Source organism: Chrysemys picta, chromosome 6 (assembly GCF_011386835.1).
Source record: "Chrysemys picta bellii isolate R12L10 chromosome 6, ASM1138683v2, whole genome shotgun sequence".
NCBI classification, from domain to species: Eukaryota; Metazoa; Chordata; order Testudines; family Emydidae; genus Chrysemys; species Chrysemys picta.
The window spans coordinates 32336371-32360346 of record NC_088796.1 but is presented as its reverse complement, the minus strand read 5'-3'; positions in this window follow the sequence as shown (position 1 = coordinate 32360346).

Below are 23976 nucleotides of genomic sequence, written 5' to 3'. Positions count from 1 at the left end.
AAAACTCCCTAAACATCAGTGAAGTTTGCCTAGGTTCTGAGGCAAAAATCCCTGGAAGTGAACAATCTTGAACTTTGGGGGAGTTTGGATCCAAAGTCAGCCTTTGCAGTGTAGGCCATTTCTATCTTGAGTATGCTTTTAGTGAAGGTTTGGGTAGGACAATTATTTATCCAAAACCATTTCACCCATTGCTCTTTCAAAATATTCAAGGGCTGAATCTGATACAGTAGAAGTTGAGAGAGAAGAATGGAGTACAAGTGGGATGTCCTTAACAAACTGAGTCAAACATTTAAAAGGTTATACTGGGGACTCCACAGAGTTTCTGGCTATGGCTAATTCATTTCCAACATGAACCATTTTGCTGATTTCTGATGGTACTCATTAAGCTCAAGATTTGTCTAGATTAAACTGACTTGATACAAGTGGACTGCTTGTAGTATTAGTGTGACTTCAAAGTAGAATATGGGGGTGTACGCTTGTGATACTCATGAGTGAATAAGTTATGAAATCTTGTGATATCTTAAACTAATGATAGTTAATACTGTTTTTTAATTTTCCAGTTTTATTTTAAGAAGAGGTGACATCTGGAGAAACCTATTTTTAGCATTTAAAATAATATGACACATTGGACTGGAAAGAAATCATAATTACAAAATGTGTTGGATGATTTTCCCATGTATTTTCCCTGTTTGAAATCTTCTGTTTGTCAAACTCATCTAAATCATTGTTAAAATGCATATTTGGATTCCATAATTTAAAGCATTAATGAATTATAGCTTTTTCTTAACTCTTGTCTCCTAAGTTTAAACTTTGGCTCCTGAACAGCAGGTTTCATGGTTATACTTAATGAAAACAGTAGGAGACAAACAACTTTGCAATGTACACAGTGATTCACTTGTACAAGCTTTCTCTTCCCCTGGCTGTAGGCAGAAGTTAATCTAATACCCAAATTCTCCAGGGAAAGTCTGATTCCTGCCTTTTGAGGATGTTTCTCCCTCTGTTTATCTTCTGACCTACAAGGGGCAGAAGACATAACTTTTCTCAGTTTAGCAGGTTAATCTCCTTGGGTAATAGAGTATTGCACAAGAAAATGGTATTCCCTCAGTTGTGTGTTTTGCATAGGTGACTTTTTTCTGTGACACAGTGATATTTTCTCTCATTGCCAAGAAACATGCTGCTCTCAGAATGGCTGGAAGGATAATAATATAACCCAAAATACTCTTCTACTTGTTTCAGTTTTTTTCTAACACATGTTCAAGGTGACTTGAGAATATACATTGCATCAGAAAATCTTATCCTCTTGATGTGGTCTTCACATTCACTTCATGTGAATCCCGAATTTAATATATCTCTTAAATCAATAACGAGAAGATGAAAAATCAAGGTAATGAAGCTTACTAGAAATGTAGTGGAACCAAATAGTAGTATTTTATTTCTTTGTACTACTATTATTGAAAGCCTCAAAATGTCAATAATTCCATCTAAATCAGCAAAAATAACTACATCATGAATTTTAAGTTGCTTACCAGCCTTGATTCTACTATTCTAATTACAGATAATTCAAGTATCAAAACACCACAAAAACTATATCTTACTAGTAAATAAAATACATTTTGAAATACATACCATGTTACATGTTGATGAAGGTAGGTCAAGTAGAAAGGAAATATGTGCTGTTATTCAATTTGGTTTATTATCTTTCTGTGTGTACACAAGATAAAGTCCAATAGTTAAATACCAATATTAAAACAAAAAAAATAATACACACACACACAAAAACCACCGGCACAACTGCAAGCAATTGGATAGTGATATACACTGTATGTATAAAATATTGATGGTGGTGGTGGGGTGCTATAAAGTAATATGCATGGTAACAATGGGAAAGATTTAGAGATTGATGATTAATGATCAATTACTGCTTGTATGATCTCATTATATGAATTATTGTTTGATTTAATAATGAATGAATTTATTGCCAGCGATGCAATTAAGGCAATAAATAGGTGGACATTCTGGAAAATAAGCATGATGGAGAAACTGAACATTTTGATAAAATGACAAATGTTATGAAATGGGGCAGTTCTCTTTGATTTCTATCCAAGTTTTCCATCCTGCTCTTGTGTGACAAATCTCGTCAGCCTCCTGTAGAGGGGGCTGGCAGCAACAACAGTACTTTGGCCAGCTGCGTGGAGAATAGAGACTCTTTCCCAATCTTTCCTAAGCCCCCCTTTTAAAGGAGACTGGCCAGAATGATGGCAGCAGTTTGTCTCACAGTGGAGACATAGAGGTGCATGAGGTGTTGTCATAAAATGAATACTCAGAAACCTATAGAGCATCTACTCATTCTGCTTTTGGGGGAACCTGCTTGAGTGACAAACCTGTCATCTCTTCGTTCCCCTTAATGAGGGAGCAACAAGCATGAATGAAGAAATGAAAGTTCACAGGGATTGCTAACAAAACAAAACAGGGAAAAAATAGATTCTAAGATTATCCTTATCCCCATGATAAGATAACCATCTAAAACATAATTAATCTTATGTAGCTTGGATATGGTCAAAATCCCAAAGAAGATTATTATTAGAATTATAGCTTTAGCATGGAACATTAACAGACAGAAACGGGCCTCTTATTTTCACCAATATTTCTTCATTGTCTTTAGTGGAATTACTCCTGATTATTAGATAAATTAGATCAATTGGGCCCGAAGACCTTCCTTTGAAATGTGTTCACATTAGGGGCCCAATTCTGAAATATTACTCATGTGAGTTGTCCCTTCTTCGGAGTTTTAGTACATGTTGGTTTTTTTATTATTTTTTAAAAAATGAAATTACTATGTAGACCTGTAAGCATGGCAGGATGGTTAGTGGCCAAAAGAAATAAATTTTTAAGGGAGGATGTGACAGAGGAGAGTAAAGAGATATGGCACACTAGATTGGGCAGTATATCCTTAACATAGGGACCAGTATGGCAAAAGGCTTGGAAGTACAAGAGGGAAAAGAGACAAAGGATTTGGCATGGTAAGAGAAGCTGAGAGGGCATAGTTCATAGGTTCGCAAATGGTGGGAGACAAGGACAATCACATAGGTCCTCATTTTCAGCTTCATCTCAACTGCCCTTCCATTTTTGGCGCAATTTAGGTTGCTTAACTATCTACGTTCTTGATGGCTTGCACCTGCACCTCAAGAACTTATACATGTAAGTGTCCTAAATTGTGGGTGTAAATGACTATCAGCCCAAATTGCACTCTGTAATCATTTGTACCCACAGTTCATGGCCACAGAAATTAAAGCCAGAGGCTGAAGAGCTGCTCCACAGGGAAGGAGGAGTGGCGCTGTGCAGAAGCTTGAACATAAGGATGTTTGTATTTGATGAGAGATGATAGCAGAGGGATTTAAACAAGAAGGTGTCACAATCCAAGTGGCAGGTGTGTTCACCTGGTGTGTACAGGCAGAGTTCAGGGAAACTGGGCCTGTATTCTGCCTCTATGGCCCAGCAAAGGCACCAACTCTTGTGCATTTGGCTCCCCAGATATCTCCTGTCTTGGGTGGAGACACCCATCTCTCTCTTTCTCTCTCCTGAGTGGGGTCTTTCCAGACTGCATAGTTTGCTGCCTTCACTGTGATTTCCCCAGCAATACAGACTCAGAAGACCTGCTTTGCCTTCTCCTCAGAGTCTATAAACAGCATAATTACCCACAATTAAGTTACCAAACAGCTCTTTCTAAACAAGTACATTTATTCTTAAGGTAAAAGTATTGGAGAGAGAACCTATTAAAGCAATAAAAGAACATACACACTTGCTAATAAGCTCACTAGAGATCACCCCCTGACTCCAATAAGGGCTCTGGCAGGTGACCAGTCCTTCAAACCCCACCAATGGGATTTTCTGTGGTCAAAAGTTCATAACAGTTGTTAGCTCAGAATAAGCACACCCCTGAATCAGGGAGTCACTCTTTTATCCAGTTTGGGCCTCTTGGTTTGGTCCTCACATAACGGGCCATGCATACATAATGGGTTTCTCCTCAGGGAATCTCTTTAAGGATTGGTCCAGTGGTCAGAAGTTGCCTTCACCTCTTCACAGGTATTTCCTAGGAATCAATTTAACTTTGTTTGTCTAGTACATTGCTTCAAAGAGAAGCACATAATACTTCCCGTGTCTTAGTCATGTCTCCTAGAGATGTTACGTACAATCCCACAATAGCACACAAACATTAGCATTTTTAATACAATGAGCTCCTAAAATACTTAAACTTGATTCAATACAGTTTAACTCAGGGGTAGTTAATGGGAAGCCTGCGGGTCAAATCCAAACCACCAGACGTTTTTGAATGGACCCCAAAATCTTTTTATTTACTTATTATTATTTATTATCATTATTGTTATTTCTTTTATTATTTTCTCTGAAGTCTGGACCTTGACTATACCTTGACCAAGAAATTTCGACATTGTTGGAAAAATAATTGACTACCCCTAGTTTAACTTAATTTAGTAATGCTTGTCCAGTATACAGCAGGAAATTGCCATATCTTTTACAGCAGGAAAGGCAAGTCATGGTTGTATGAAGGTAGGGTCAAATGTTCCAGTGGAACTGTAGTAGGGTTCCATTTTGTTTTGGTTTGTTTGGTTTACTTCTCACTCTTTTTTTTCCCCCTCATGGGGCCCTAAACTTCTCCATTTAGCACCCTGAATTGGACCATTCAGGCCTGGTTTAGTGCCCCATATGGTGTATTCAGGGCCTGCTTGGTGCCCAAAATGGTGTAGTGATGGCCTAGTTTAATGCTTTCAAGATATGATCATATCCACACCAAAACAGAGGAGGGTTTTTCTGGAGATGAGGATGCAATGAGATTCAGTAGGATTTGGGGGTCTCTCTAGGTATAGGAGGCTGGTGGTGCAGTGAGATTCAGGGGAGTGTGGATTCTCTCGATTATATATCATTGCACTCCAGACCTCTCCCGAACTGAACAAATGTTTCAGTGTTAAGGTATGTTGAGGTTTTGAAAGATGGAGTGAAAGTCATTGAGAACTTTTTTAGAAACTAAAAAGTTTCAACAGTGAAGTCCTAAAGAGGCACTCTTGGAATATAGCAGACAGCTATTCTGAGGATTTAAACTCAGAGTTTTGAGAATGAATTCTTTGTCAGTTGTTGCAAGCAAATCTTTCAGGAGAACTTGGAAACAAAGGCACCCATCTATTTCCTTACTACATTCAAAAAAGATCTTTAGATGGAGTTTCCCTAACAGAGAAACAGCATTGCTTTTTCATAGAATCATAGAATATCAGAGTTGGAAGGGACCTCAAGAGGTCATCTAGTCCAACCCCCTGCTCAAAGCAGGACCAATTCCCAGCTAAATCATCCCAGCCAGGGCTTTGTCTTTTTGCTGTCTTCCTCTGTCTGTGGCTATAATGAAAGGAGTTTCAGCAAGCTAAAATTAATTAAGATGTACCAAGGAATATCCACGGGACAAGGAAAGATAATTGACCTTGAAGTTTTCTATAGAGAACTCAAATGCAAGGCATATAGACTGAGGTGAGCTAATTAATGAGATTCTCATTAAAAGACAGGAAGGAAGGTCTCTTTGTATTTAGTGGTTATTCTGTTTGGGTTTTGTGTGTGTGTGTGTGTGTGCGTGTGTGTGTGACTGCAGTGGGGTGCCTGGATTTGAGCCTTTGAACCAAGCCCAGAACACCATTGTCACAGCACTGAGGAAGATATGGCCATCTAGCCTGATCTGCTGACCAGCCTGGTAATTGCACTTGGTGATTCTTGCACAAATCACTTTCTCAAACCCTCTCAATTTTTTCAGAATCCTTTTTGAAGTGTGGACATCAGAACTGGACATGATATTCTAGTGCTGTAAGCAGAGGAAATACCATCTTGGAACAAACTGTTTCAGTTTTATCAAAATGAATTGTTTTGTTTGACCCTAAAGAAAATGTTCAGAATTTCATTTCACAGTAAACTTGGAATGTTTTGGGTGCTGTTCCATTTCATAACAGGAAAAAAAATGAAATCACGGAATTTCACATGAAATGGAAAATACAATTCCCCCCAGCTTTGTTTAGGAAGCATCTACAACCTAGAATGTGAGCACCACTAGAGGGCTCATAAACTATACAAAGGGCTATCACTTTATTCGTATATACTACAACTTTAAAGCATGAGGGGAAACATCTAGAACAATGGAATTAAAATTTTAAATGCCAAGTAAGTTTTTTGGGGGACTATCATCATTGAAAGTGTCCCTTTAAGGAAAACTTTCTGAAGTGATTTTAAGGTTAGGAGGGAAAACAATATTATTCTTTTAACTTTAATATAAGATTGAAAGCAATGACATTTCCAACTGTCAGAAGTTCTTTATCTTTTATATCTAATATTCTAATAAAGTGCACTTTAGTGACACTAAGTCCATAGCATAGTGATATGCCTTTGACCCTTTTTAACAGAGATGCTCTTAAGCTTTCAGCAGCATTTCTTCCCCACTCAGTATAGTCACAGACTACATAGGCTCTTACTTCTGCTGTCTATAGATAACTATCCTTTATCATTTTAACTCCTACTCAGGCTGACATTAATTTGGAAGCCACTACAGAACTCAGTTCCAGGTTGGTCACAAGCAAATATTCATTATGAATGATATGCTATTTTCCAGGTCACATGACATTGTTTCTATTCCCTGATTGGATGAGCTAAGCTATATAAACAGGAGGCACACCTAAAGAAATCCTTGGGTCATTGAGTCTTTCAGTAAGAGGATGAGGAGCAATTATAGAAAGAAAGGTAGATAGTGGGAAATAAGCAGGCCTAATCAATTTGGGGAACTCAGTACAAATTAGTGACTGTCATCACCTTAATAACTTGAGCACCTAATAAAACAAATCAAAAACAAAACACCACCTTGATATAAAAGGCCAAACACAGACCAATTTCTTTCCTCCTTCCCTAGAGGCAGCCAGAATTTTAAATCTCTCTGTTCTTCTCTTCTACCTTCTTCTCCTTCATTGCTGTTTTGTTCTGGCTGACTGGAAGTTAAATTGAAGAAATCAGTTTACCACCAAGTTCTGAAAGTGTGAAGATATATGGTGAACCTAATTATGTCTGCAAGGGACTGCATTATTACTAACTCTTTCAGTTTTATCATGATTCTTGCAATATTTGGTGTTTTTCAGAAAGCTGCTGATCCTGGGGTCATCTGCTTATGTAAGAATCTCAGCTTTCATTTTAAAAAACGAAGTTTCTAGTACCCATGGTTGCAGAGTAAAGCTTGAAAACATGAACCCTAACAGATCAAAAACCAGAAGGCCAATTTAAAGACCCAAATCAAAATTTATTACTTAAAATCTCATGATTTTTAATTCAATAACTGACTCGTGATTTTTTTTCAATCTTTAGTTTGGCAATACTAAGTGAGTTCCATATTCTTGGGTCAACTACTGAGAAGGTTTAATAGTTTCATTGATGTTAAGAAGTTTAAGATGAAGTTGGAAAAAATTGTATAGGCCATTTGGTGCAACAGATTACATGAGACTGGGAGCAAGGAAGATTATGGAATATCGTTCTTAATGAACTACAGATTCATAGGAGTTGTTCTTTCTTATGCTAGGGCTGAATCTGGTCATATAACTGGGCAACTTGCTTGACCTCCATGATCCTCAAGCTGATGGAAAAATCAGTCTGTGACTCCTGGAGAACCAGATTAATTCATTATGTTTGACTGTAACAGTATTAATATTCTATAAAGTTTCCTAGCCAAAGTGGGTAGACTTTTGGATAGGCCTAAATCTTGTGAAAAGTATTTCAGTTTACCCTAAAATGTCAGACTTCCATTTATATGCACGTTCAAAAACACCACCGTGAATTCAAGTTGGGCAGCACATTACCATGAATTTTAAAGGATATTTATCCATTACAACTTTGTCATCAAATATTGCCTGTAGTCTATAGTTATCGTCACTGTGCATTTACATTTCAATTGGAGAAAAAGACACCTTCTTTTTGTCTTCTCTGATTAACATTTTGAAGCTCTGTAATTTTCTTGCTGCTCAGAGAAACAAAGCACCCAGGCTCACAGAGAAAACCCATTCAGCAAGATATAAATATTTGCTATTCAGAAAAACTCAATGAGGGTTTAGTTATTTTAAACTAAAAAAGGAAAATTACTAATAATGATTGGTTTCAGCTAATGAAATGCTTTTATGCAAATATGTGAACCCTAAATATGACCTGGAAACAAAAGACTGCTTAACAGTTACTATTAAGCAATACATTAGGAGATCAATTAAACAGAACTTCTTTCTAATTTACAAGCTGTACAACAGTTGCCATGGAAACCTGGAAAGAGAGAGCCCTAGAATGCTAATTTACAATTTTAAGACCATAAAGTATTCGAGACCTGGTTGTGGCAGGCTAGAGAGTCATGGAGGAAAGTAAAAGAATAAAGTGCAAAAAGTGCCTCAAAAACAAGTGTAAGGCTGTGGAAGAATGAGGCCATTATATTCATATCTAAGAATGATGTTTAAAATAGTTATTACATTGAGTGTTGTGTCTAAAGAAAAAATGGGAAGTATAGTACTAAACTGGACATTTAGAGGAAGCGGTTTATTCTAGCTCCCATCTGGAAGACCAGCAGTGCCACTCCAGAAAGCATGACGATGGGCAAGGAGCTGGGAAGCTCACCTGGGAAGAAAAGGAATAAGACACAAGAACTGGTGAGGGTATGAGGCCCTACAACATGTCTAGGAGACTTTTTCCCCTTTTACTAAGTAACTATTGGACAGTTGGAGAAATCCATTCTACAAGAGAGATCATCACATTGATTGTACTGGTTTTTGAAACAGAAGCAACTAACAAAAGATTTCAAAGCATGAGGGGGGGGAATAGCAGCTCTTAGGAGCATAGGTATTTTGAGAATCTATGTTGCCAGCTCTAGGTCCCCTCAGTGCATGCATTAAAGTGAAAAAGAGTGGGAGAGATAATATATTTCATTTCTACAAACTTCAGTATCTTACTTTGTCTCTTGTTCTCTTGTCTCTTTGATCCTGCACCATAGAAGTCAATGTTAGTTTTGCCATTGAATTCACTAGCCTTAAATAAACCAGAGTACTTTTAAGCAACAGTACTTTGCATAAGATTGTTAAGGAATGATATTTCACAGACAACTGGTGGCCATATTATTTATGGTAACTATCATTCTGCTTCTTATCTGTAGCTATTTGGAATGTGCAAACTGGTATAACTAACCTCCACCCCAAACTTCAACAAAAATTCAGTTTGAACATGAATTGGCTTTTGTTGTAGTTAAAGTTTGTTCACTTTTGTTAAAATGTTATATTTCCTGTTTCTAATCAGTTCCATGTGTTCGATCATATTTCCACTTTGAATCAATGGGAATTTTGCCATTGATTTCCATAGATGGATACAACAGAACAGGAGTGCTGAAAAATCATAAGAGAGACTCTTCTTTCACATTTTAATCCTGACAAGAAGTGGGCAGTATCCAAGCTATCCCAAATCTGCCTTCCAGTTCACAAGAAAGACTTCTAACCAAATTCTGCAGACCTACAAAGATTTGGTAAGATTTCAGCTTCCAAAATTTTGGACGTTTAACCGAAAAAACCCAAATTGATTAACCTATTAGCTAAACAGACAATGGCTGGAAAAGCTTATCTGCCTATATAGAGAAATATATTCTACTACAATAAGTATCACATTTATAATAATATCTGAGTATGAGTCCAATGGCCACATGAGGAAATCTATTATTCTGAAAGAAAATAATTTCAATGTAGAGTACAGGAAGAGTACAGAAAGAAAATGTATGTCATCGTAAACATTGCTTGCTGTGGGATTATGTATTGTTTGATCTTTTTGAAACACATGAAAAGACAGGGATAAATGCAACCTTTATGTTCTACTAAATAGCATATTTCTCCTAAAGTTTATTTTATAAACCATCCAGCCCTTAAATTCGGATAATATTTTTCTTTTCCATATATATTATAATGTATCATAGACAAACATTGATTAGGTAGCTTTCTAATCAATGTGTTGAACAGAAATAAATGAATTGTCTGTAATCTTTTTTTCTAATGCATCACCATGGTATCTGGGCAGCAAACATAACTGATATAATTGCTGTAAAGCAGGACTTTTCTTTCTTAAAAAACTTTGCAGAAACCCTGAGCAAATTATACAGCGGTTGTATTAGTAACCAGTAGGATTATAACTGCAGCATTTCAGGATGTTTAAGTATTAGGACTTGTTCACACAGAAACTTAGCATACAGCAAGCTAAGGTGTACCCCTTGCTCCTAAAAGAACACTACTGAACTTTTAGTGCGTAGTTGCAGGGTCCAAATGGCAACTCAGGAGGCTGGTATGCTGTAGATTCACATTCCTGCTTTCGGCTCACTAAGTCACTGGGTGGAGAAACCCTTAGTTAAACTAAAACATTTGCCAAACTTTTCATATATTGTTACAAACATTAAATTGCTATTTGTCAGCAAATCTCTGTGAGTTAGGTAAATATTATTACCCCATTCTATCTTTGGGGGAAAATGAGGCAGGGCACCAAATTTGTCTCTGTGGGCCCCAATTCCATTGAAGTCAGTGGGGTTGAATCCCAGCTAAATTTGTCTGAGTGTTTCAGTGACATACCCAAAGCCAAGGTGGGAGCTAGTATCAAAGTCAAGATTAAAGCTAGGAGTTTGGGGACTTCTGGCCTCACATTTGGATAGTTATCATGACTGTCAATGACAAAACAATTTTGGATAGCAGAAGAAAATAATTACTGTACCAACCAGTACATTTCATGTGTAAGGAGTGTGGGGAGACGAAAAGCTACAGTTCCTCCCTCCTACATGGTGGGGTTAGCCTGGAGGTGGTGCAGGTCGTAAAGAAGTGTACCAGCATACTATACCTAAATGATGTGATTTAGACCTTAGAAACAGTACCAACATTAAGGATGATTGGGGATTTTTTGAGAAGACTCTTTTCATCAAAAACTCCCAGTTTATCAAAACCAAAACTTTTCATGGGAAAGGGTCAGTTATGATTAATATCTTGACTCTCATTTTTTAATTTTATTTTATTTTATTTTTGATTCATGAAAATTTGAGATTTTGACTTTGTCCCAATTCAGGAGAGGACAAATTTTCAGAACCTTGAAAACTGTTTCTTAGCCAGCTCTAGTCTACACTCTCATTTTTCAGCCTTCCCATCTTTAGACAGCACTACCTGAAATTCAAAAGGTACTTTATATAAATGACATGGTCTGACAAACAGGCTTAAAATGTCTGCTGGCATCATCCCTTCGACTACAATGGAGTTACACTACCAGAAAATCTGACCCACAAAGTCTGGCCATACAATATTCAGAAAAGTAAGACCAACATTTCATAGCTGAATGTCTAAAGTTAAGCACATAAATAAGTAGTCTTATCTTCAGAGATTCTGAGCAACCACAACTCCCCTTGACTTCAATGGAAATTACAGATGCTCTGTATCTCGGCAAATCAGATCACTTATTTAGGAACTTTTTAAATAGGAATTTAGGTGTCTATACTTAATCATCTGAGTTTAAAAAAATTGGACTCTGCTTTTACCAACTGTTTGCTTGGGTCCTTCCTTTAGGATGTCATTGACTAATAAAAAGCTTCAGCTTCATTTTCATTCTAGTTTGCTGCAAAAAAAAAAAAGTGAAATCTAAGATAACAGGAGTGGAAATACCAATAAAGGAGTAGGAGAGGCAATGAAGGTGAGAGCACTGGCTCTGTGGCAAGCTCCATTTTTTCCCCAGAATTTGTCCAATTAACCTCTCCCCATCAGTATGCACACAATAGAAAAATGGGAATAATGCCTTAAGAAAAGAGGCATAATTAATATGTACCTCTCCAACAAGAGACTGGCATGTCTTTGTGACTTGAGCCAAACTATAAGGAATGGGTTCATTTCATTGCTATATATGTGGTGACCATACAGACAAATATATGGCTTAAGCTAACAGATGCTGCATTTCTGTTTTTATATATTTTATTTACTGAAAGTGATTCCTTCTGAGACCTAGGCAGTCAGTCAATCGTGATTTCTATTCAATGAAGGCCATTCACTACAGCAGGTATATCATTCAGCCTGACTTTTTTTTTTTTTTTTCAAATGTGGAAATGTCATATTTAATAACACAACAAAGCCAGAAATACCGAATGAGTTCAAGCAAGAATGTGCCATTCCACTGATTTATTGAAGGGTAAGCTATATTTGGCTATATAAAATCATACCTTTTTTGGTATTATTTTCACCTATGTTTGGCTTTGTGTGTTGTATGCGTGCACATGAGAGAGAGAGAGAGAGAGAGAGAGAGAGAGAGAGAGAAATGAGAGCAGGGAGGAAGGAAGAGGAGTGAATTGTCAGCATTAGTAACAAACCAAACTTTTTATAGTAAATTTCTCCTATCTGAGAAGGCTAAAAGTTAGGCACATATGAGCAGAGTGCCAATTCAATAAGCACTGCTGTTTTGAAACAGTGCCCTGCAGTTCATTTAATGAACAACTCCTTTTCCTATTGCTTGTTTTTATCTCAGTTTCTTTCTTAACCATAACATTCCCGTTGTGAGATAAAAGTGAAGTGTGTTCAGTACCTGCTGCTGAGGGAGAGGACTTGCCAAGAAGGTGCTGTGTGCATTTGCTGGTATTTTTAGTGGCTTTGGATGGAAAGAGTGTAACCTGATCAACAGTAAACACAATCATGATAACAGTTTTGCTACTGCTGGTGGTGGTGCTAAGGTATTGATTCTGTACTACCAGGACTGTTTGATGTTGCCTTGGACCATTCAGGCAGGAAAAACAATTATTGACCGCTTTCACCAGGCTTACAATGCGTGGTGGAGAGCCTGGTGGCAAAGACATGCAGAAATGGTCTTTCTATGTTATTTGGGTGTCAGACAGAAACCCGACACAGGAGCCAGTACAGCTGCCTTCATTTAATGTCCTTCAAATTTCATGAAATGTGATTAATAATTGAGGATCTGGAGAGCCTACAAAGTTAACCCTTTCCTTACAAGATGCCTGTCTTTCTTATATACAAAATTGTGATTGCTTTTGACCTTTGTGATGAATGCATTAAAATAGGAGATGTTTTACTAAGTACATGTTTTCATGTCCTTTCAGAACAGCTATTGTTCAAAAAGATTTTGACACAGGATCTTGGAAAAGCTAAATTATATGTGAGATAACTTTCTTGTCCAGAGTTCATCTTATCGTGAAACCTATGTCTTCTGAAAAGGATTAGGATACTTGACTTGTTTATGTTAATAAAATTCTTTTTACTGCTTCTTGTATAAATTTTACTGTCAGGCATACACCTATAATTTTACATTTCTCTGAAAATGTTTTGTCAGGAGAGCTTGAGAATTTATTTATGAACTACTTTCCACAGAGAAGTTAAATCTAACTGATATGCCCTGCCTTTCAGGATGCCATTAACTCTGTGACACTTCACAGCCTTTGTTAATCAAAATTGCTTTAGCTGCCTTTTAGTAAAACAGAGGCAAATACAGCCTTCCTTGTCAGTACAAACTCCAAGTTACTTGTAAGATTTACATTTTCTTAAGTTGATGCTCATTTTCACTTTGGAAGCCTTGAAATTTCATATCTTTAAATTTCTCCTCTGCTTCCTCCCTAGTCCAGCCATAATTCATCTCAATCAGACTACGAGGATTTTCTGGGTATGGACTAATTTTGGAAATGCAGGATTATTGAAAGCTAAGGGAAAATCAGTTTGGGTGCTACTCTATCTCCTTACTATATGACATTTCCAAAATAGTAGCACCTAAAAGGATAACAAATCTCTATGAAAAATGAAACTGTTGGGCTTAGTTTAAACTTGCCGCTTGAAAGTGGATTGTGGCTACTGGGGAAAATATTGAATTACCTGCATGGTTTCCCAGCTGTCAGCTGACGGTGTCTCGACAGCATGTTTGCCATTGGTCAGACACCTAAAATGCAATCTGGCAACACTCATAGATCTGTTCTAATCCAGACACAGTCCCTAGAGATAATAGCTTATAGTCGGCCAATATATTTAAAAAAGAAAATCTGCTATGCAGTGCTTTGACATTTTATACTCCAGTAAGTAAAACCAAAATTAAATGGATCCATTTATGCAGGCTTATGTAAATACTTAACTGGGGAGAGCAAATCAGTACCAGTTCATGACTTTTTCTTTCTTAGTGGTGGTTTTTGATTTAACTTGATGTTCATACATAAGAATGATCTCTAAAAGAGCCAATTAAATATCTTGCCACGGCTCATAGACTGTATCAGGGAAAGGAATTTCTTCAGGCAGATCTCATTGCTTCTAGAACCAAATCATACCCTTTTGGCTTGGTCTTATTTTCAGGTCTACTTTCAAATATTCTGCATTTTGTTACAAATAATTCTGTTTAATTTATTTTCCTCTACTGTACCCAGCATCATGGTATCTGAGTTTGGAGGTAAGTGCTGAGCCACCCCTAGCACTAGTCAACTACAAATTCTAGCTCTTGGTGGGTTCACATTGTACAGGATTATGCTTGTAGTGTATTTAAAAAGAATGTTTACTAGGACTGACAGATAGGAAAGGATGCCAATAAAAGATAAACATAGTAGTTCAACACTTCCACTAGGGTTCATGGCCTAGTGCCCTGGGTTCCTCTTCTACTTTATACCGTTATTAGAGGCAAATTAACTATTGGTCTTTAGAGGCCACAGGGAGCAGTTCTATGGTCTCACCTGGATCCTCTCTTTGTTGTCCTAGTATTTAGCATGCCTCCTGTTTGCAGGCTGCTCCCCTTGTAGCTTGCTGTGACCACTGGTGACCCACAGCTGGCCACAGCCTGCTTCCCTGCTCCCTCTCCGCTTTTCACCAGCCTTCTGGTGTCAGATCTCAGGCTTCCTGCTACATGGCCTTTCCTTCACAGCCCCTGAGTAATGAGGCCATGTATAACACAAGAACACTTCATTCCTAAAGAAAATGTAGTTATGGGAAATTTGATTTTATAGCTGAGAAAAGTATATTTAACATCTTCCAGAGCATAAATAAAGAATAATAAAAACTCAATCAAATTAGTGTTAGGCAAAATGAGTTACTTTTTCTAGATCTCTACTTTAACATAATCACTGAAGGCTAAGAAAAACCACTGTTGATCCAAACAACAACTGTAAGTTTTGACAAGCCCTACCATTAATCTTTTGTTACTGAAAAGCAAAGACAAAAATTATGGAGAGAAAATATTCAAAAAGGCATTTTCAGGTGGTGATAGTAATATTTTGGAAAGAAAACTTGTCTTCTTCATTAACTCCAGTCCTAAACTTCTTTTTTCCAGCTCTTCCCTCTTCTGTTTGTTCCTCTGCTGCTCAGTCTCCTTCCTCTCATAGGAGATTCTCTTCCTTCCTTTTGTGGAAAGCAGAGCCTTCCTGCTCACTCAGCACTATAGTCCTCCTGAATGCAGCTCACATATGGCAGCAATATAAGGGCCATGCCCATGAGCAATCTTCTCTTACTAATGGAATTTCTACTGGAGATGTTTTTATGTTGCTCCTGAAGTCTTTCTTGCTCTCATGGGAGGAGAGAGGGGTTGATGTGGGCTTTGTTTTCTCCCTTTCTCACTCATTTATGAGGCTGGGATTTGGAGGGAGTGGATGATTTGGCCTCTGCTCCATTTCCCCCTTCTCTAACCTGCTCAATGGACCCTCTTTATTCCAGAGCAGGTGCCAATTACTGTCATAGATCAGCTCAGTCAGGGCAGTTCAGTTCTCCAATGTGTGGTAAGGTATGTACAGTATTATCCCCATTTCACAGATGAGGGAAAGTGGCACAGAGAGATTAGTGGCATGGTTTTCAATGGCTCTAGAAAAAATTCGCGTCATAAATGACTTCCCATGTTCGTGCATGATGTCTGTGGCAGAGCTGGGAACAGAATGAAGATCTTCTCAGGACCAAGCCACTGCCTTCACTTCAAGACAGTCTTTTCACTCTACATCATAATCACATACATACAAAGTTGACTTGTGGCAGAGCCCATCCCAGAAATGTTAACCCCTCCAATTTTAATGGAGGGTGTCCCAGCTAACAAAACAGGCTAATTAACTAAAAGCTAACTCTGCTGAATAGGCTACAGAAAGACTCACCTAGGTCTCTATCTCCTACCAAATGTCATAACTGTAATTCTCTGCACCAGCTTGCATTGGTCTGCTACCAAAACCTAGAAGTTTATTTTTTTGCTATTACTCCTGTGACAATCAGTCATTTTCTACATCCTGTGGTGACACCAGCTGTAAACTTTTGACCCCATCTACCTCTTAGGCTTGGCAAAGCAGTCGTGAGGTATATATTAGGGATGCAATGTTGCCAACTCTCACACTTTTATTATGAGTCTCGCAATAACTGCAATTTTGTTAAAGCTCCAGTTCCAGGACCTATAAGAATCTCAGCTTTCATTTAAAAGAAAACAAAATTTTAGCCCTCATGGTTGCAGAGGAACATGTGACGTGAATGCACCCGAAAGTTCAAAAAGTAGAAGACAAATCAGAATTAATGCAAAATGTATTATTTGAAATTATGATTTTTAAGCCACTGATGTTTTTGGTGGCTGACTCCTGATTTTTCAACCGTTGGAATTAGCAGTACTGGTGAAGAGCAAACTCACTGGAATTTTAGGGTTTGAAATCTTCTTGCCAAAGGGTGAGAGGATCCCCAATGCTAGCCTGTGAGCACAAGTTATATTTACATTAAGTTACAGCCACAGCTCTTCTATACTGTGAGAACAGTGCAGCCTGCACTCCCCCTAGTATTAGCTAGTGCAAGATGTAGTGGGGAGAAACAGGGCTAAAGGCCTCTCCTTCCCCCAATCCCTATTGGGAAAGCTATCACTAATGACATGTAGCAGTGGCTTCATTCCCCAGCTGATTTGCTCCCGGCCCAATTACAACATGGTGTGAGGCACTCCTTGCATCCTCTCCCACTGCACATCCAAGGAAACAAGGAACAGCCAGTTACAAAATGGCCACTTTAGGGCTTCAGCTCTCTGCCAGATTTAAAGGGCCAGACCCAATAGGGAATGATGGAATAAAGTTCCTATAAAAATGCAACAATACAACAATGAAGATTAGTAGATGTTGGGCAGTCATAAAGCAATGTTTGCCTGCAGAAGGGGTAGCTTCTATGTTTTGCATTCAACCAGCATATGCCAATTTCCATATGAGAGGAGATTAAAATGATTAGATTTGTTTAATTAAGATAGGAAACAAAGATGTCACATCAGAGGCATCCAAAATAACGGAGAGAGAGATTAAACAGGTGCTGAACAAGGAGTCATCCAGTGAAACTGAAAATCAACACATTTAAAACCTATAAAAGGAAATACTTTTATACACAGTGCAGAATTAATCTGTGGAAAGGTATTACCACAATCTATTACAGTCTATGAGCATGGAAGTGTGACAAAAGTCTTAGATATCCAATAATGAGAATAGTCTTATACTAGGTAGGATAAAAAAAAAAAAGGAATATAAACCCTCATGCTACCAGGCATAAACCATTCACTAACTAAGAAGTGTGAGGATGAACCTTTCTTTATGTGCAGGTTATTCCATAATTTCCCACAATAGGGATTTATTGCATTTATGTCTAAAGGATTTGGTGCTGACCACCATTGAAGATACCACATTAGCTGGACCACTGGTGTGACCCACAATGTTCTTTCCTATGTTCCTATGATTATGAACTCTCAGCTTGGTAGCCCATTCACCAAGCATGGATAGTGCCAGAAGGCTGATGAAACATACTGTACATATCTACTAGATGTAAGATACAGATGGTTCAATAGTTTAATTATTATAGTTGCACAGTAATTTATTAGTGAAAGCTGTAAAGGGGTAATCATTGAAGCATGAACACTTCAATATGGCAGTAACCAGTGTTGTGGTGCAGGGCAGAACAGGACAAGCAGCATGGAAATAGCAATGCCAGTTGAACGTAACATTGAAAGAGTCGGGCTGCATCAAGCAGGATTTGGAATGGCAGCAGGCAAAAGGAAGGTACAGAACAAGATGTGATATATCAAACACATGAAGCTGTGAATGTATTGACTGCTGAGCATCTGACCAATTATTTCATACCTAAAGACAATGAACTAAGTCAAATAAAATAATTTAAAAAGCATTTTACCTGGAAAATAAACCAAAAGAAAATAAACGGTAGCAACAATTAGCAAAAGAAATGGCAATGAAAAAGCAGTGTGCTAGAAACAGGCAATGCTATAGAATACAATGTTAAATTATGTAAGTTTGGACTTTTAAGTGTGATTTAACTCTGAAAAGTAAAATATACAAACAATCATTTCCTAATTATTCAATCTGCTTTACATGTACAGTCAGACTTACATGTGGCGACTTTAGAGACAAAAGGAAGATTTTTTTTTCCAGTACTTTTTACTTATGTTGGCACAGCAGAGCCAACACAGCTATAGGTGAATGAGTTAGATTCTATTCTGGAATGCACTTCATCAACAAAAACGTTAATTAAATTTCAACTGTAGGACCAAATTCAGACCTGAAGACAATGGAACTGCACAAGGGTAGCCAAGGGCAGAATATGAATAAGGCAGCAAAAGTGTAACCAAAAAAGGAGTTTAACCAGCAGTATCTTTATTACTTGTGACTAAATTTTCAGATCTCGGGCTGGGTTTAAGAAATATTTCTTAAATTAATGAAAGTAGCATTTATTTAAAAAAAACTCCCAGCCTTTCACTGTCACAGACTAGATTTTACAGGCTGTAACTGCTCTTAGCAAGTGGCCTTCAGGAAGACTTTTAGAAGTGAAAATTGAGTTGTTTCACCGCCAGTTTCCAAGTTGATCCAGGCAAGAAAAATGTTTTGTTGTGTGAAAATTTTCAATTTTTTTTTTTTTAAATCCCATTATGATTCAGGACAAGTTGAAAACTTTTCCCCCCCATGAACTGAAAATCGTCCCCTCTTCCCCTGCCCCCAAAGATTCAGAATGAGTCATTAAAAATGTTTTGTTTTGATAATTTTGTAACATTTTGTTTTGATTTTGACATTCTTAATGTGACGTTTACTTTTGTGTACTATAAATTAGATTAATTATTTTTTGAAAAAGTCTTTTCAAACCAAAAAAGACACCCAAACTTTTGTTTGAAAATATCAAAACATCCCATTTTGATCATTTCAAATTTTTATTTAAAAAAAATATTTTCTTGTGAACCATATTATTTTCAACAAATCAGCATTTTCTGAAGAAAAAAAATTCATCAAATTCTCAACCAGCTATATTTCTGAGCTCTCTTTTGCCATAACCAAAGATTTAAAGTACTGGTAAATTATTTCTGCAAAGAACACATTGCATGCATAATCTTCAAAGGAGTCTCAGCCCAAACTCTGGAAATGTACAAACAGCTGTGTACACACTTTTCACAACTAGCACCTGTAGGTCTAATTGATATATTCCAATATAGGTGATTGAATTTTCACATTCAAGACCCATCTGTCAAGCATGTTTTCAACTTTGGACAGCTGTCTTTGTAGTTTTTACATGAACATTCTACCAGAGGTTTTGTGTGTGGATGAAAATGAACCATTTACATATGTATTGCTTGTGATTGTGTGCTAACTGAACCATCAGGAATGTTCATAGAATGTTATGTGAACTGGAAGGGAGATGATTCATGTGGCTCCAAATAGCATAGTAGAATAAAGAATGCATGCAAGTATAAAGAGATTAGCAACAAGGTAGTGAAGGTAAGGAATTAGTACACATATAAAGTGATTTAGCAGTAAAATAGTGTATTGCAAAATCCTTATCATATTTCTGAGGTGCCTATCACTGTACTATCTAATTATCATACATATCAATTTGACCATCCTCATTGGATTTCATCTCTCTATGGTTCTACCATTTTCCACCTCCCGCCTGTAGTTCTTGAATTTTGAGAAACAGCAGTACTTCATTTTGTAAACATGTTTAAAGGTTCAACAGTCTTTTCATTTAGAAATGGAATTAAACTGTTAATTTTACATAACTATATACAATTAGCAATAAGTATAATATATGTATAAATGTTGCAGCATATACCGATAGTTCACTTCCTTTGGCACATATGCAAAAGGAACATATTCAGCTTCATGAAGAGATATCATAAATAGAGGTTGCTATTAGAAAGTCAGCCAACAGATACAACAAGCCAGCATAGTTAATTTCTGTTCTAAGTATAGAAACAATATGTAGCACATCACATACCACTGTATGGTAGCTATTAGTATAGCTATTGGTCTAGTTTTTTATATGGTTATCCATCACTGTGATAATCTGAGCTTGCTATACTAATTTTATTTGTTTCTGAGTTCTGAGTGAGAAGGTGACTTTTTTGTTTTGCCTCTTTTTTAAAAAAAGAAAAAGTGTATACTTTTCACCTTAGCAGCACTCAAAAATAATAGGAACAATTTTATTTAAACTTTAAAAATACTTCTCATAAAAACATCTTACCAACCAATTAAAAAAAATTACTTCTGGACAAGATAAGCATGGAATTTTTTCCAGACCAAATAATTATTTTTGGTGGAGCATGGAGCCAAAGAGGGGGCTATAAATGAAACTATTCATAATCTTAACTATAGTGGCACCACTAGTTAATCCGTATACTGTGTTTAAAGCCACCATAATATTCCATCAGAATTTACACACCAATTTGGCACACCGTCCCTATTCAGAAGAGCACTTAAGAAGCAGAAGCAGAAAAGAGGAATAAACAAAAGGACTCTGAAACTTCAGAAATTCAGAAAAAATAGAAACTGAAATCAATATCGACATTTTCAAGACTGTAGAAATGTTAAGAAAATGCGGTTAATAATAAATAGTCATATTATTCATTATTTATTTATATTATTGCTGTACTTAAAGGCAGAACAAAATGTCTTTTTAAACAAGGACAAAGGGACATCCAATTAAATTAAAAGGTAGCAATTCAAAACTGACAAAAAGAAATACATTTTCACAAAATGTGTGCTTAGGCTGTGGAAATCATTGCCACAGGAAGTTATCGACGACAAACATTTATCAAAATTCAAAAAAGATATTCAACATTTGTAGGGATAACAAGAATAGTCAATTATAATAACCTGACAACAATTTTGGCAGGAAAATTCTACTTCATGTTTCAGGTTTTAAATCAATCTCTAATAAACTCAGGTCTGATCCTGTGTGGCAAATTCCATGTTCCTATCTTTATAGTAATTGGGGTAAATATTTAACGGTCCTTAACCCAACTTCCATTGCTGCTATCTAGCTTTGCATAGCAAACAGTTGCATATATACTTTGGGACAGGTTCTGCATCACTGAAGCTAACAGGACTTTTGACATTGATATGAAAACAGAACTGATCCTTTTTTGCACTGTCACTGCACACACAAATGATAGTATTTACACATGGAAAACCCATTTGTCCTGCATATTGCATATAATACAATCAATATATTGTAGATATATCAGGCTGTGTGATAAGTACTATGTTTTAACTGATTTCTATTCCTCTGCTACAGTAGGGATTTGTTTGAGATAACTTGCATTGTACTGAGTCTAGGCTTGACAAAGTGTGTACATAATGTACACTGTACATTCTTGTTAAGGTTCATTCTTTGTACCAGTTTGATAACAACTGTATTCTATCAGTTGACACTAAAGGTATATATTTAACTAGTGTATTAGTTTATTGGGTATTCATTTATAAGAATTTCACAATTAACTGATGAATTCTACTGCAGCAGCATTCTTTGAAGTACAGACCATCTCTTATAATGCTTGCATTTCAAAAGGAGCATATAATTAATATAGGGAAGCTCTGAAGATACATTTTGCTCCATTTTTTCTGTTATGGTCAGTAGTAGGCTAGTGGTTAATATTTAAATTGAAAGGCTGGTATCCTGTACATTTTATGTTTGTTCGTTTTTGATAATGCCACCTCTGTCTAGGACCAGATTCTGCTTCCTTTACTACTGTTTAGTGTCTTACTACTTGAGTAGTGCCACTGATGTCAATGAACTCCTTCCACAGTAAGATACAACTGACTATGAGTAAAGGTGGCAGAATATGGCCCATAGGCAGGTGCCAGTAATCTTTCCACTGTAAAAAGCAACAGAGAGTCCTGTGGCACCTGCATGCATCCGACGAAGTGGGCATTCACCCACGAAAGCTTATGCTCCAATACATCTGTTAGTCTTAAAGGTGCCACAGGACTCTCTGTTGCTTTTTACAGATCCAGACTAACACGGCTACCCCTCTAATACTTTCCACTGTAATTAATGGAGATCAGACATATATCTATCTATTTTGGATACTGTACTTACATGGCCCTCATTACTGTAGTATCTGAGCATCTCAAAATCTTTAATGTATTTATTTTAGGGAAGTGCTATTATCTCCAATTTGCAGGTGGAAAACTGAAGCACAGAGAGTCTAAGGGATTTGCCCAAGAAGAGGCAGAAAATCTGTGGCAGAGCAGGAACTTGAATTCAGGTCTCAAATCCTAGGCTAGTGCCCTAACCACTGGACCATTCTTTCTTTAAATATCTGATAAGGTATTAAGGGAGTGTGCAAATTACTGGAGTTTGAGAAGATAATGTGAAAATTCTGATTCATGTAGTCACTTTTTAGGGTACCTGATTAATGTGGGGCATACCATCTGATCCTCCCCAAATTCAAGTACTGTGTTAAAGGGACCTTGCCAAGTACTAGTTTATTTTAAACAGCACATCTGTAATGAACAAAACACTTACTAAATCAGACTTTCACCAATTGCTCCTTTCTGTTCTTTGGAAACTTACTCCTTCAGCCATGACTGAGCAAGTGTTTATTGCTGAGACTGTCTCTGAGCAAGGCAAGGTGAAAAATAAGGAAAACAGAATTAATTCTGTGCTAGAATAGCAAAACTCTGTGGAAGAATTTCATTGGTCCTTCTGTCTGTACCCCAGGTGATATGAAATACTGACCCATGGTTTCTGAAAGGTCTGTCAAAGCAGAAAAACAAACAAACAAACAAAACCACACCAAAGACCCAAAACGGTAATATCAAAAAGAGCATCTCTGGCAGGAGAAATCACTAACCAGTGAAAGGACTGCAGTATAAGGGTTCCTCATCTTTCTTTCTTTTCATAGTGCTGCTTACACATTATGTATTGGATGTCTGAAATGTTTATTATTTAAAATATGTAAATAATATATGGATGTGCTCTCATTTATTGATGCTATTTCTCTATCGTCTTTCTTTCTCCCATTATGTTCATTTCTGTTTATTTCCTGTAATGGTAAGGCCGAGAAATAAACAGAAATGAAAATGGAATAGATAAGAAAAAGAAAGATAATTGAGAAATGGCAGCTAGAAATGGGAGAGTATGCATATATGCCTCCTGCATATATTTTAGTGATGTCATGTTCACCCAGCAATAAAGAGATCAGGCTATCTATTTTGATCTTTCAAGAAATGTGTCTAAACAGACAACACCACTTCAGACTAAAGTAGATACTATTTGCTGTACAGTATATAGCATTGTATCCCTTCCACTCGGTCTGATTTATACGGACGTAGCTTTCACTTTTCAGGTTTCAGAGTAGCAGCCGTGTTAGTCTGTATCCGCAAAAAGAACAGGAGTACTTGTGGCACCTTAGAGACTAACAAATTTATTAGAGCATAAGCTTTCGTGGACTACAGCCCACTTCTTCGGATGCATATCATTTCGTGGGCTGTAGTCCACGAAAGCTTATGCTCTAATAAATTTGTTAGTCTCTAAGGTACCACAAGTACTCCTGTTCTTTTAACTTTTCAGTTTGTTACACCTTCAATATTATTCTGTAACCAAAACCTGTACCATTTTTCATATGTTCATAAAAGGAATAAACCACAAAAAATAAATAGTAAGCAGAATGTGATGA